General features: G+C 42.4%; 1 long non-coding RNA gene across 1 annotated transcript in view; it reads right to left on the reverse strand.

The window, feature by feature from the left end:
- The window catches only part of LOC111754799 (uncharacterized), a 69,792-nt gene extending 56,182 nt beyond the window's left edge, over positions 1-13,610 (reverse strand). Inside the window, exon 1 of the long non-coding RNA XR_010045365.1 lies at positions 12,964-13,610. This is a non-coding gene — a long non-coding RNA (uncharacterized LOC111754799). The remainder of the gene's footprint in view (positions 1-12,963) is intronic.
- Between the last annotated feature and the right edge of the window lie 2,002 nt (positions 13,611-15,612).

A 15,612-nucleotide genomic window follows, 5' to 3' on the forward strand; every position in this document is an offset into this window, starting at 1 on the left:
GACTTGGCCACTTCTCCCCACACACACAAACCCTGATTCCTTCTGAAGGGTGACAGTTGATGGTGAGACCAAATCTGAAAATCAGGAAGGTTCCTCAGCACAAGACATACCAGGTATTTGTAAAGTGGGTGTTAAGATCTCAGCTCAATGGGATATTAATATATATTACTTTTTCTTTTCAAGAAGCCATTTGGTGGTCCCCAGTAAGGAGAGGAAATTTCCACCTCTATAAACATGATCACAAGATCATGGGAGTTTTAATCTACCCTTTCCATTTAGAAGGGAATGGAATTCTTTCCGGGTTTGTGGTCTGGTTCAAACTAGAGATTAAGGATGTGTAATTAGCTTTCTGCTCTTCCACTCATAGGATTTGGGTTCAAGTGTAATAAACAAAAAACATTCCAGAACAAACTGCTTGAACCACCTGGTTGCTAGATCATTATCTGAACTACAGAAGAAAGAAAAAAGGTTTCCTCTTGCCGTTCATGTATAAGAGCTTTTGTTTTCTTCTTGCTGTTCTTTTATGGGAGGTTTTGTTTTCCTTATAGTTTTTTTGCCAATGCTGCTAGAATACATTTTCCTTTATTTGCACAATCAATATTGTATTTTACTTTCCTAATACTTGCCTTTGCATGCTGCAGTTTGGAAGACCTACCAAAAATATCAGAAAAAAATTTAAACATATAGAAAGAGATAATAATAGCTCCAGAGGAAACAAAATTAACTAATGTTCCACCGTCTCTTCTGTGTATTTTCAGAGGTCTGTGCTAAGGCAGACTGCCTGATTTCTTGAAGCTAGCCCCATTTTCTTACTTCTGTACCAAGTATGTACTTCCTACTTTGCAAAGTTGTGGTGAAGAGGGAACCAGAGATCATTTCTAAGGAAGTGAGTATTTCTGGTACTACTTGTGAGCTGAAGGCTATGATTGGTTATGAGGCAAGGAGAGAATTTTAATCACAAATGACCCATCATACTTTAATGCTGGATACTTTAATTTGGCCCATGATCTTTGAGGTACTTCCAAAAACCTATGGCCCAGCTACTTCAGGGCTGTAACCGGCCACCTGGGATCAGAGCCTTTCAGGGGAGCACAGAGTCCACTCAGAAGAAGGATGGTGCCGGGTGACTGTGCCCAAGCAAGTAGCCAAGGAAGGAAGATTCAGCCCACAGACTGCACAGCTCCTCTGCTTCTCAGAATGGAGAAGGAGACAGAAAAGATCCCCAAATCTCCATTCATCATGACCATCGTGGGCACCACTGTCCATAACAGATCCAAGAGGGAGGGAGGAAAGGAAGGGGGGCCAGGAGTCAGGGAAACATTGAGGAAGACAGGAAAAGATGAGAGCAAGGAGAGGGAGTGGGTGGGAGAGAAGAGAGGGAGCAAGGAGAGAAGCAGCTGCTCAGCCTCTGAAGCTATGCAGAGGTAGTAGGAATTGCATGCCAAGGTCCTGAGTCCCTAGGCAAAGGCCTTGAGTTTTAACCTAGTGAAGGAGAACCCCCAGGAGGAAATGGGTATTACAGAGCACGGGTTCAGCACCTGCCTCACTCATTCCCTCATATTTTCAGAGTCTGCTCCTTCATCACAGAAAAAAAATTTAATAAAAATATTGCCATTGTGGAAATATGAAAGCTATCAACCTGGTACCAAAAGTTTCCTGTCATGACCTCAAATCTGCAGTTGATTATTTTTGAAGGAATTTCTGATACCATGTATCTCACTTGCTCAGGGTGAGTTTAAAACTTAAAAAGCAAAAGCCAGACTTGGTGGCACACACCTGGAATCTCAGTACTTGGGAGGCTGAGGCAGGAGGATTGCCATGAGTTCCAGACCAGCCTAGGCTACATCAGCCAGTTCAAGGCCAGCCTGCACTACATAGTAAGACCTTGTCTCAAAAATAAACAAATGAATAAAAATAAAACTTAAATAGTATGATGGAGCTCAGTGGGAAAGTGTTTGCCTAGTAGCCCAAGACCCTGAAACTGAGCCACCCCCAGACTGAAAAAAAGAGAGACAGAGATACAGGTGGGGGAGAGGAAAGGAAAGAGTAGGTGGTAAGAAAGGGGATGAGAGGAGAGGAGAGGAGAAGAGAGGAGAAGAGAGGAGAGGAGAGGAGAGGAGAGGAGAGGAGAGGAGAGGAGAGGAGATAAAGAGGAGAAGAGAGGGGAAGAGAGGAAAAGATAGGAGATGAGAGGAGGGGAAGGGAGAGGAGGACAGGGGAGAGGAGGGCACACTGGATAGAGAGAAGAGACAGGAGAGGTGAGGGGATAGAGAGGGGAGGAGAGGGGATAGAGAGGAGAGGGGAGCAAAGGGAATACAGAGGAGAAGAGAGGGGTAGAGAGAATAGAGGAGGGGAGTGGAGAGGAGGAGGATGGTCCTTTAGATTATACTCACATAGTAAAGAGAATCAAGAATAATGAAGTCTTCCCCACCACCATGGAACCCCAAGATGTTCCTACACTGACCCCCTGAAAAATCAACCCTAGACAGAAAATGTGCTGAATCATCTTGCACTGGTCCCACACTGCTCCCAGAGCATGCCAGCTTGGCAAAGCAGGCTGGGCCTATAGGCCCCCTTGCTTCTCTTTGTGATCCAGTGACAGACTGCCTGGCATGGCTTGCTGTCATTTCTCCCCACTTCCTGGAAGCTGGGCCAGAGAAAATCTGCTGGGCTAGAGAAAGTTTCCAAGTGCTTGCTAATGAACTTCAGAGTTAACATGGGCAGGGGAGCAGCTTAACGAGCATAAGAGAGGACAGATACACAGAGAAGTCAGAACCAAGGCAGGGAAAGTTGAGAGATCCAAAAGGTGCTGGTCAGGTTAGAAGAGCTATCAAAATTCCCCTCAGGCCACACACGTTTCAGTTTAAGTGGAGCATTAGAAACAATGTAGCGAGAGGAGGGGCTGGGCAGATCTGGGGTGCCTGCATCGGCCTCCCCGTGTGTCTGGAGGACTGTGGATATCTCAGCAAGCAGGGGAGGATCACAGGTTCCAGAGGCACCACGGCCAAGGGTGAGTGCTCAGCGCACTCTGCCCAAATCCCAGACTGTTTGGGACCCTCCAGGCTTCTGGGTGCAGTGAAGTGGAGAAGTGGGTTTGAGGCCTCTACATCCACCTCCCCATCCCGGCTGCACTTGGAGAACTGCTGAGCTTCCAATGGGTGGGTGGGCCCACACTATCCCAGGAACCCAGCCTGTTTGGGCCTCCTGCACCTAGCCATCGGTGTGCAGAGGAGGGGCTGGGTGGATCTGGGGTGCCTGTATTGGCCTCCCTGTGTGTCTGGAGGACTGTGGATGTCTCTGCAGGTGGTGGAGCATCGCGGGTTCCGGAGGCCCTGCAGTGAGCGCTCAGCACACTCTAGCCAGAGCCCAGACTGTTTGAGTCCCTCCAGGCTTCCATGTGCAGTAAAGTGGAGAGGTAGGTTTGAGGCGTCTACATCTGCCTCCACATCCCGGCTGTGATTGGAGAGGTGTGGAGCTTCCAAGGGGCAGGTGGGCGCACAGTGTCCCTGAGGCCCAGCTTGTCTGGAACTGCAGAGTTCTGAGCAGGCAGAGGAGGGCCATTGGTTCGGCAGGCACAGAGGCTTGGGGTAGCGTGGTGCCAGAGTCTCAGTAGCTGCAAACATAGAAGGGGATTTTCAACAGATCCTGAGGAAGCTTTCAAATAACACTTGAAACACAGAAATATAGGAAAATGACAAAACAAAAGACCAAATTACAACCTCAAAACTCCAGCCCATCTCAAGAAACACTAGGAGCAATGTATATAGAAGAAAATATATGTCATTCACCTCAAATATCAGACACAATAGCTACTGAAATTAACAAGCAACTCCAGGAAGCTTTAAAGAAATTCAAACTTGAAATTATCTGCCAGATAAAAGAAGAAATGATAAATGAAATGAAAGAGATTCTAAATATATCTAAAGGAAACACAGATAAAAAATTGGAGGAACTAAACAAAAAGATAGAATCCCTAGACGAGCAATATAAGAAACAAACAGAATACATAATGCAGATGCACAGAGATGTACAGGATATAAAAAATTCCACTGAAAATTGTAAAAAACGCCTTAATGAAAATGAAGATAGAATTTCAGACCTTGAAGACATGATTACAGCTAGTGAACAGGAAAGGAAAGATCTTTTAAAAATAACAAGGAATCAGGAAACAACAATTCAACAACTGCAAGACGATGCAAAGAAGAATAACATAAGAATGATAGGGATTAATGAAAAAGAAGGAGACAACATAAAGGATGTCAAGAGGATATTTAGAGAAGTAATAGCTGAAAATTTCCCAAGCATGAGATCAGAAAATGACATCAGGATCAGTGAAGCATATAGAACTCCAAATAGTCATAACCAAAGTAAAACTACACCTAGACATATAATAATCACCATCCCAGAAATCCAACACAAGAATAGATTATTAAAAGCTGTCAGAGAGAAAAGAAAGATCACTTATAAAGGAAAACCTATCAGAATGACAGCAGACTTCTCAGCACAAAAAATAAAGTCAAGAAGAGCATGGAGTGAAGTATTCCAGATCCTAAAGCAAAATGATTTCCAACCTAGACTGATATAACCTGCAAAACTATCATTCAAAATCAATGTTGAAATAAGATACTTCCATGACAAAGAACAGCTGAAGAACTTCAAGAACACCAACCCAACCTTGCAAAAAAATATTGAAAGACAGTTAGATACACAAAGGAAAAAATCAATAAGCAAAGTAAATAATTAAAGAGAACAGAAAGATAAAGATGCAACAGCAGAGAGGTAACATGTCAACAATAAACCAGCATTTAACAGTAATAACCATTACTGTAAATGGTCTCAATGCACCAATCAAAAGAAACAGACTAGCAGAATGGATCAAGAACCAAATCCAACCATATGCTGTTTACAGGAAACCGATCTAACCCAGAAGGATACTCACAGACTGAAAGTAAAAGGATGGAAAACAATACTTCATGCAGCAGGAATCCAAAAAGAGGCAGGAGTAGCCATTCTGTTTGCAGACAATGTGAACTTTAAACCAATAATGACCATGAAGGACAAAGAATGTCACTACATACTCGTAAGGGGAAAACTCCAAGAGGAAGAGATAACTATCCTAAATATATACGCACCAAACTCCAGAGCACACAGTTATACAAAACAACTATTAACAGAAATGAAAACTCAAATTATCAGTAACACAATTGTAACAGGAGAACTTAATATGCCATGGACACCAAGGGACAGATCAACCAGACAGAAAATGAGCAAAGAAATAACAGAACTGAATCACACCTGTGAACAAATGGATTTGATAGACATATACAGAATGTTCCAAGCAACAACATCAGAATACACATTCTTCTCAGCAATACATGAATCATTCTCTAAAATAGACCATATATTAGCTCACAGAACATATTTCAACAAATGCAAAAGAGTTGAAATCATCCCTTGTATGTTATTGGATCATAGTGCTCTGAAATTAGAAATTAATGATAAAAGATATTGCAAAAATCCCATAAACACATGGAAACTGAATAACACACTCTTGAGTAATCAGTGGGTCACAGAAGAAATTAAACAATACCTAAAAGAAAATGAAAATGCAGATACAACTTACCAGAATTTGTGGGATGCAATGAAAGCTGTCCTCAAAGGAAAATTTATTGCACTGAGTTCTCACATCAGGAAAACAGAACGAATACAAATAAATAACTTGATGCTACACCTCAAACAGCTAGAAAAAGAAGAGCAAGTCAAGCCCAAAGCCAAAAGAAGAGAGGAAATTATAAAAATCAGAGCAGAAATCAATGCAATACAGACTAAGAAAACAATCCAAAGAATCAACGAATCAAAGAGCTGGTTCTTTGAAAGAATAAATAAAATCGATAAGCCCCTAGCCAACCTTATTTAAAAAAGGGAAGAAAAAGCTCAAATTCATGCAATAAGAAATGAAACAGGTGAAATCACTACATACCCAATAGAAATACAGAAGATTATCAACACCTGTTTCGAAAACCTTTACTCTCAAAAGTGTGATAACACAGAAGAAATAGACAGATTCTTAGAAACATATGAAGTACCAAAGCTAGATCAGGAGGATGTAAAACTGTTGAATAACCCAATCGCTGTTAATGAAATTGAAAATGTAATTAAGTCCTTACCCACCAAGAAGAGCCCAGGCCCAGATGGATTTACTGCAGAATTCTACAAGAAATACAAAGAAGACCTAATGCCGACACTCCTCAAACTATTCAATGAAATTGAAAGGGAAGCAATCCTTCCTAAGTCATTCCTGGAAGCAAATATTACTCTAGTACCAAAACCTGAGAAAGACCCAACTAAAAACGAGAACTATAGACCGAACTCCCTAATGAACACAGATGCAAAAATCCTCAATAAAATATTGGCAAATAGGATGCAGCAAATCATCAAGAAGATTATACACCATGACCAAGTGGGATTCAGCCAAGGAATGCAAGGATGGTTCAACATATGGAAATCAATAAATGTAATCCACCATATCAACAAAGCCAAAAATAAGAATCACATGATCATTTATATAGATGCAGAAAAAGCCTTCGATAAGATCGAACATTTACTCATGATAAGAACTTTACAGAAAATTGGAATAGATGGTCTTTACCTCAATACAATAAAGGCCATTTATGACATACCAACAGCCAGCATCATACTAAAAGGCCAAAAATTCAAAGCCTCTACTTTAAAATCAGGCACAAGACAAGGAGGTCCTTTATCACCACTCCTATTTAATATAGTACTGGAACTACTAGCCAGAGCAATTAGGCAAGATAGAGAAATAAAAGGGGTAAAGATAGCAAAAGAAGAAGTTAAATTATCATTATTTGCTGATGACATGATACTCTACATAGAAGACCACCTAAACTCCATTGAAAGACTCTTGGATACAATAAATAAATTCAGTAATGAAGCTGGATACAAAATCAATACTCAGAAATCAATAGCATTCCTATACTCAAACAACAAAATCACAGAGAGGGAAATAAGAGAAACTGCACTCTTCACATTAGCAAGCAAAAAAATGAAATATTTAGGAATTACTCTTATGAAAGAAGTGAACAACTTATACAGTGAAAATTATAATACATTGAAAAAGGAAATTGAGGATGATCTCAGAAAATGGAAAGACATCCCTTGCTCATGGATAGGAAGAACAAACATTGTGAAGATGGCCATTCTCCCAAAACTGTTGTACAGATTCAATGCAATCCCAATAGAAATACTGTCAACATACCTTATAGATCTAGAGAAATCACTCCTAAATTTCATCTGGAACCGGAAGAGACCTAGAATCGCAAAGGCAATTCTAAGCAGCAAAGACAAAGCAGGAGGCATCACAATCCCTGACTTGAAGTTATACTACAAAGCAACAGTAGTAAAATCAACATGGTATTGGAATCAAAACAGAGCCGAAATCAATGGAATAGATTAGAAGATACAACCACAACTACAAAGATACTCAACCACCTTATCTTTGATAAAGGAACCAAGCAGGTTCACTGGAAGAATGACAGTCTCTTTAATAAATGGTGCTGGAAAAACTGGCTCTCCATTCGCCGAAAACTAAAGCTATACCCATGTCTATCACCATGTACTAAATTAAAATCTAAGTGGGTCAAAGATCTGAATATTAAAACAGAAACACTAAATCTATTGGAAGACAAATTGGGTAGAAACCTTGAAGACATAGGAGTAGGTAGAGAATGCATGAACAGGACTCAAACCGCACAGGAAATACTTCCCAGAATCAAGAACTGGGACCACTTCTTATTAAAAAGTTTCTGCATGTCAAAAGAAATCTCCATCATAATGAAAAGAAAACCCACAAACTGGGAAAAGATTTTAGTGAACTCTCTCTCAGACAAGGGACTCTTGTCTAAAACATGTAAAGAATTAAAAAAAACTCAGACCCCCAAAATTCAAAAATCCAATCCAAAAATGGGCATCTGAGATGAATACGCAATTCTCAGATGAAGAAATGCAAATGGCAAATAAATACATGAAAAAATGTTCATCATCATTGGTCATTAGAGAAATGCAATTTAAAACCACACTGAGATACCATCTCACTCCTGAAAAAATGGCCAGGATCAAGAAAACCAACAACAACAAATGCTGGAGAGGCTGTGGGGAAAAAGGAACTCTCCTGCACTGTTGGTGGGAGTGTAGACTGGTGCAGCCTTTGTGGAGGTCATTCTGGAGATTTCTCAAAAAGCTGGGATGGAAGTCCCATTTATTTCAGCTATTCCACTTCTAGGCATATTCCCAGAAGAACTGAAAGCATCATACCACAGTGATATATGTGCACCTATGTTTATAGCAGCACAATTTGTAATCACCAGATCTTGGAAATAACCCAAGTTTCCATCAACTGAGGAATGGATAAAAAAGTAGTGGTATTTCTATACAATGGAGTATTATTCAGCTATAAAGAAGGATCACATTGAGATATTTTTCAATAAATGGGCGCAGCTTGAGACCATACTCATAAGTGAAATAAATCAATCTCGCATGTGTGAATACCGAATAGTTTCCCTAATGTAAGTAATGATTCAAATATATAAAAATATGTGGTAATCATGATTCCCCATTATGTGGCCTTGAAGCCTTATAAAGTTTTCACTTATTAATTGGAAAGGCTTTATTCTGGGCTTCTTGATATGGAAATATTTGAAGCTATAGTATATGAAGTTTTATTCAAATATTTCAAGAAAAAAGACAGACACTATGGTAACTACTATTAAGTCGGATTATTTGGTCGTGAAGCACTAGGTTGCTGAAACAGTCATGCTTTGACCTCTATTGTTATATTGTTATGTCCTGTTTTATCTCAATCTCTCCCTTATTCTTTAAAAAAATTATTTAGTTATTTCTTATGTTTGTTTTAATTAAGGGGAAAAATTTTAAAAAAATTAGCAGGATATATAATAGTAACTTCTTTTGATTTCCTATTAACTTGTTTTGAAGTCCTGTAATACTCCCACGATCTTGTTTTGACTGATTAGACTCTGTTCCGTTCTGTATGATAGTATCAAGTTTGAGGGTATAGGCAACTACTTTGAAGTCAATAAGATTCACTAAGATGCCCATGCTGGTTTGACTATTGTCTCCTTTGGAAGTCCTGTAATGTTTACAATGCTTAACTTTTATTGGTCTTGTTCTCTACTGTTTTGTTCAACTCTATAATATCTAATGAGATAGACAATTCTTTTTAAAGAAACAAGAGACATCGTTAATAACCATTGTTGATAAGCTTGTACTCTGTTTTACATCATGTTCTATGTCTATCCTTGGTTTTGACTGACAGCTTTGTTTTGCCATATTTGACTTTAGTCTCTCCCCCCCCAAAATGTAATAAGAACTAAGGAGTAATAAAACCCAAAATGTGTAAATTTTGTTGTAAAAAAGAGAGGGAAAAAACAGAGCTCTAAAGGATACAACAGCAAGTGTGTTTAGGGGTGTTAAATAGCTGACCATATTAATGTTTTTGGTTGGATCATTTAACACAACTGTTTGCAGTCTCACTTTATGAATGTCCACTTTGTATTCTTTGATACTGTGATTTGAGCAACTATTTCTAAGATGATAATATGTAATCTATTAACTGGCAATTTCTTACTGTTTTTTTTTTTTTTTTGTAGTTCTGTATTGTACCCTTACACCGCTTTGTTTTGTTTTGTGTTTTTCTCTTTTTCCTTTTAAATAAAATTTAAAAAAAAAGAAAGAAACAATGTAGCGTGATGTTAACATTCTTTGACATCACTGTACTTCAGTTTTCTGGATCTTCTGTCTTCCAGTTTAGAATCGTCAGAACAACTATGCTATTGTGCTAAGGAGAAAACACAATCAGGGAAAACAATCTAAGACCTCTGTGGGCAGGAATGCATCCTACTCCTTTGAAGGATCTGCCCATATTTGGCTGTGATGGGGAATCGCGAAAGGCTGCCTTAGTCATAGCTGGGATCACCTGTGAGACCGGCACATCTCAAAGCAGGGCAGGTGTGTGTGGGCTCATTGCAGGGATTTTCAATCTGTGGTCAGCTGGCTCCAAGGTAGAAACAGCATGTTGGAAGGATCTGGCGGAGGACACCTGCTCGACTCATATCAGCCAGGAAGCAGAGAGAGGAAGGAGGAGCTGGACAAGGAGTGGCCAGGGAAAAGATACAACCCCAACTTACAACCTAAGACCCAACCAGACACACACAGTAGTGTGATTTCCTAATCCCTTAGGCATCTCTCAGGCCAATCCAAGTGGTAGTGAAGATTAACCAGGCAAAAGGACTAAAGAATAACTTGTCACTTGCATACGAATCATATCACGGGAACAGTATCATGTTTTTCCAATCCAACTCATAACCAAGACACCTCATATATTCAGGTTTGTTTTATTTTTAAGAGAAGAAATGTCTTCCATCGCGTACACACAAGAGATGTTTTGGAAGAATGTGGGAACCGAGCCTTCAATATGGTGATGTGATTCAGGTTTTCATGCCTGTGACGAGCCGAAGCCCAGGAGAACACTCTCTGTTCTCTCCTGCAACTGCCATGTGGTTTTGCCATTTCAGCTGCAGTTAATGGAAATTCCCTTGTCAGTACTTTGACTCCTGGCAAGGGGAGCAACGTGAATTTTCTCCCAAGAGTCCTCCCCTGAGCTGCAATGGATAAAATATGCAAGGGTAGCCCTCTCCAACTATCTCTAATACTGGAAATCTGATATCTCTATCATATCATTCACTCCCATGCATTCACTTATTTCTGTAGGAAGTTTTGAAAGTCAAGCAACTTCCTATGCTCTGTCTCAGGCACCAGGCATCCTTGACATGGGTGTCAATTCCAGCACATAGGTGACCACAGTGACTTTTAGTTTTCATCTTGGCATCCCTTTTGGAACCTCTGTTTGTCTGACAAATAAGCAAGGCTGTACTGTTATGGAAGAATGCAAAAAGAACTCTCTCCTCATCTGTGTATCCAGAGAACAGAATTCTAAAAACATCAGCTAGAGCATACCAGCACACTGTAAGAACCCCTGCAAATGTGTCTGGAATGAACCTGGTACAGATCCAAATGGATCCCCCAGAGAAGCACTGCTGGAGTTCTCAGCTGTCAGCACCTCCGAACGTGACCTTTTGCGGTCTGTATGCTGAAGGGTGGTCTTTAGGTAACCCTAACTCAACATGACAGTGTTCTTTAGACAATCAAGGCAAAGATAGGACTAGATACACGTTAAAGACAATCACACACCAGCAAAGGGCAGAGACCTGGAATAGACCATTTTCAGACAGCCTTTCAGGGGAATTAATCCTGCAGTCATCTCAATCTAGGGATTGTGCCCTCTACAAGTAGGAGCCAATCCCTTTCTTTTATTTAGGTCACCCAGTTTGGGGCATGTTGCTAACAGCAGCCTCAGTAAACTAACGTAGAACCCGCTAATGGCTACACTGGGGTGACAGTTTCCTTGTTCATGAACTGTCTTCCTTAAGGTCCAGCATTTCTAATCGCCAGGTGTGCTAGTGCACGCCTGTAATTCCAGCATTTGGGAGGGTAGAAAATAGTTTGCAAATTCGAGACCAGTCTGGGCAACAAAGTGAGCCCATAGTGAGACCCTGTCTCAAAAAACAAAAAACAAAACAAACAAACAAAAAAAAAAAAACCTTTTATTGCAATGGCTCTAAAAAGCCCTAACTTTATCAGACACGTACTATGCCCTAAGACCAAGCACCTATCTTGCCTAACTGTCTTTAAGAAGTTCATTTCACATGCAGAAAAAACAGTCCCACAGATTCACCCTGGATCACAGATGCTAAGATGAATTTCTACACAACACAGGGATGTCCTCATCGGATCTCAGGGCCCTTAATCAAAAAATACACCCACAAAGCACCCGAGTCCCTGCAACTTCTTTATGCTAGCTTCTCCAAAGGTTGCACCTTTATGCTTAAAAGTTTGCAGGTTGTACTCTGGTAGGTGTGGAAAAGTGGGAAAAATTTTTAAAAAAATAAAAAGGGAGCGGCCAGAAAGATCGAGGAAACAAGGGTAGAGCACTTTGAAGAGCGCAATCATTGCAGCTCTCTCCACCACCTTTGCAATCAGGTTGGCTCAACTCAGGGTACTTGAAGCTCAGGGATGCAGACGCGGGCCAGCTACTGCGCATGCATAGCGAGACCTTCTCCCCCTCCCCCGCAGGTTTTGGTCCAGAGCCGCAGCGAAGCGGTGGGCAAAACTGAAATGGAAATTAGCCCGGGGCCTGGCGCCTGGGGCTTGGACGAACCCTTCCTAGAGGTGACGGAGATCTTTTGGCTGCAAAGCGGTGGCTCGTAGTGATGCCACTTTTGAACATCTTTGCAAACTCGTATCCACTCCATAACCCCCTTGCACCTTCCTTACGGTCGCGCTTCCCCAATTCATGAGAAAGGACTCATTAGAAACCGGTAATCTATTGTTATCCAAAATAGAGTACACGACTAGATTCCCCGAGGCACTTCGCTGAGCGGCACAGCAAGGAACATGAAAGGAAGGAGGGGTGTGTGGGTGAAACCCAGCAGACGCCTATTTGGCGCCTCCCGCGACTTAATTCAGCTCAGCTCTGTGGCTCCAACCAAAACCCAAGGACGCGCGTGCCCAGTTTCGCCAGGCACGCGCGGGAATACCAACGGGGAGGAGTACGCGTGCGCAGCACGTTGCGGGCGCGCACAGACTCCCGTGGAGCGCGCATACGCCGCGCTGGGTAAAGTGCGCGTGCGCATATCGGGTTTGCGGAAGAGCTGGCGTGCGCGTAACTTCAGGGTGGAAGACTGCGCGTGAGCAAAACTGATGGGGGGGATGCGGGTGCGCGTGCCTCTTCGCTCGCCCCCACCGTGACAGAGCTCCGGCATTATGGCGGCGCCCGCGCCCGCGCCCCCGCCGTGGCGTGCCACTCACCTCCTCTTTGACATGGATTGCTTCTGGGTGGGTGGTCCCTAGTGATAGCGTTCTCGGGAGGGCGCGAGATCGGGGATGTGGGCATTCAGGACTGGGGGGCCACGGAGGGGCGGCATCCCGGAGCGCCCTCGGTCCCATGTTCCCGCCGGCCAGTGGATGTCGCCTCCACGCGGCCCCGGCACTCGCTTCCGGTGGGGCGGGAGCGCTTGAGGGAGCTGTCCCAGGGGACCACCGTGCACTGCAGAGTACCAGTGCCGCCTTCCCTCTTCCCCCTCTTTCTCCCCCCAACTTTTCTCCGCGCTCGCGGTGGTTCGCGCTCCTTTTCCGCCAACCCGGGGGACCACCGGGATCCGTGCACTGCCTCAGTTTCCCCGGCTGCAAAATAGAGTCAGGGCTACCTGTCTGCTGGCTCCAGTGCTGCTGCGGGGGAGTGGGGGGGGGGATGAGGGTTGCAGCATCCTTTGCTGAGAGGGTTCTTCTCAATTGACCTTATCACCCCTGCTGCAGACTTGGCCTTCCTCCTGGGAGCGCAAGATTGGAAACATTGTCAGGGTCACAGCTGGACTCAGGAGGTGGGGTTACTGCCAAAGTAGGGAAGTCCGAGTGTTTGCAAAATTCAGCCCTGGAAGCCAAGAGCGGAATTCAGCCAGTCCTAGAAGGGCAGAAATTGAGAAACCCTTGCTTAGTTTTAGCCCAAAGGACACCCCATCCCCAAACCTGCAGAGTCCCAATCTGCGTTGTAATCCAAGTGGCTGAAAGTTTGAGAAACACTGATCTCTACGGATTCCTAGTGATGTACCCCACAGCTCAATCACTTCTAGCAGGAAAGTACTTTACCAGAAAAGGGGATCCACGCAGAATTCAAAGAATTAAAGACACTCAGTTGAAAAACTCCTGAGACAAAAGTGTTGATCTCAGCCCAAAGCCTCTACAGAATAAATGCCTCAAAACATATGTTCTCACGTCCTCTTTGATAGGATTATTTCCAGAGGATGAAAAATACTTGCAAAAGATGAGGAGTATAAAACAACAGAGGCCTTTATTCTGAGAACATGGGGAGAGAGGATTGGCGCCCTGGCCGCTAGAATCTGGCGATCTCTCTCAGGGGAACAGGGGCGTGGGAATATAAGTAGCCTAAGCTTAGGGCAGTGCCCTAAGGCCATTAGAGATGCACAGGTATTTCATTGGCACAAGTTTGGCGCCAGGGGCAGGTTCCAAAGGGTGGGGGGTATACAGTTACACGTAAATCTCTAGGGGCGGGGGAGGCAGGAGCTCCCTAATTCTGGCTGAGGCTTTTTCTGGCTACAGTGTTGGTCTGGGTCAGCAACCCTTTCACTCTTTACTGGAAGACTTCCTGAATCTGTAAACAAGACTCCCTACTTTGTTTATACACTGTTGACATGACTGTGATTGCTTCATCTCCTACAGCCCTGCTAGGTAGGAGGAAATATTTTTACTTGACTAATGAAAAACAAAAGATTGCGACTCAGGAGAGTTTGTAAAGCTGTTTGTCCAAAGTCTAGCACTTAATGAGGAAGATAGTCTGGAAGTGATTCTAAAGCCATTTAGAGCTAAGAATAAATGATCTGCTCATCTTAATTTGTGAATGTGACCTTGGACTCCAAAATCACATTTCCAAATTGTTCAGCTGTAATGAGACTGATTTTTTTAATGGCACACAAAAACTAGCCTCTTCCTTTCTTTTAAGAATACAGATAAAAACAGATTAATTCCCAAGCAGGAAAAACAAATCCTCACAGAAATCACTCATTAGGATGAGCAATTAATGGAGGTACAAAATTTGAAATTTGAAAAGCTGCTGGGATTCATAAGCAGAGCTGTAGATGTGAATTTTCTTACTCAGGTGGGCAAGAAGTTTAATTGTCAAATAAATTTCTTAGTCACTGAGGAAGAGTCCAGATAACCTGCTCCAAGAGGTTCATGAATTTTAATACAAACCTCGATGACTCATTACAAGTAAATTTTTCAAAGTTGTAGACGAGCTTGATGGAGAATCCTGACCCTGGGTTTCACACACATGTAGCCAAGCCCTTGAGAGAGGACCTTAACTGGCATTGAGTTTCTTAGGAGTCACTACCAGCCAGGGTCTTTTGGGCAGTTGAAGTAGGTTGGTTGGTTGATAAAGCAGGAAACTAATGTTAGCCATTTCCTCTCATCTTGTCCCAGAACTGATTCATGCCATTTGGGGAAAAAAAAAAAAAAAAAAAACAACTAGCAAAAATAAGGCAGAAAACTATGGCCCTCTTTTTTTTTTTTTTTTTTTTTTTCTCGTTCCCTTGTTTTCTGTCTTATTTCTCCTTCCTTACCCCTTAGGCACCTGTTAAAGGATCAGATCTCACAGAACTTCCCCAGAAGTTTATCTTTGCAACCTCTGTGGCACAGAATGTCTCCTGTAAAACATAGCTTTCTAAACACACACTATTTTGTTTCACTGACCAATGTGTGCCAGCGCTTCTGTGCATCTATTGTTTAGATAGCAATAGATTAACAGTTTCTAATGAGTTCTTTCTCAGCACCCTCTCTTTTGTTTTGGAACCTTTATTACCTTTACCCAGATCAGTGTCATGGCCAGTATAGCCTCAGCCCCCTGCATCTCAGGGAAGTGAACTTGAAAATAAAATAGTTTCA

Source organism: Cavia porcellus, unplaced genomic scaffold (assembly GCF_034190915.1).
Source record: "Cavia porcellus strain 051 isolate PalLab524CR breed Dunkin Hartley unplaced genomic scaffold, mCavPor4.1 scaffold_33, whole genome shotgun sequence".
NCBI lineage: Eukaryota > Metazoa > Chordata > Mammalia > Rodentia > Caviidae > Cavia > Cavia porcellus.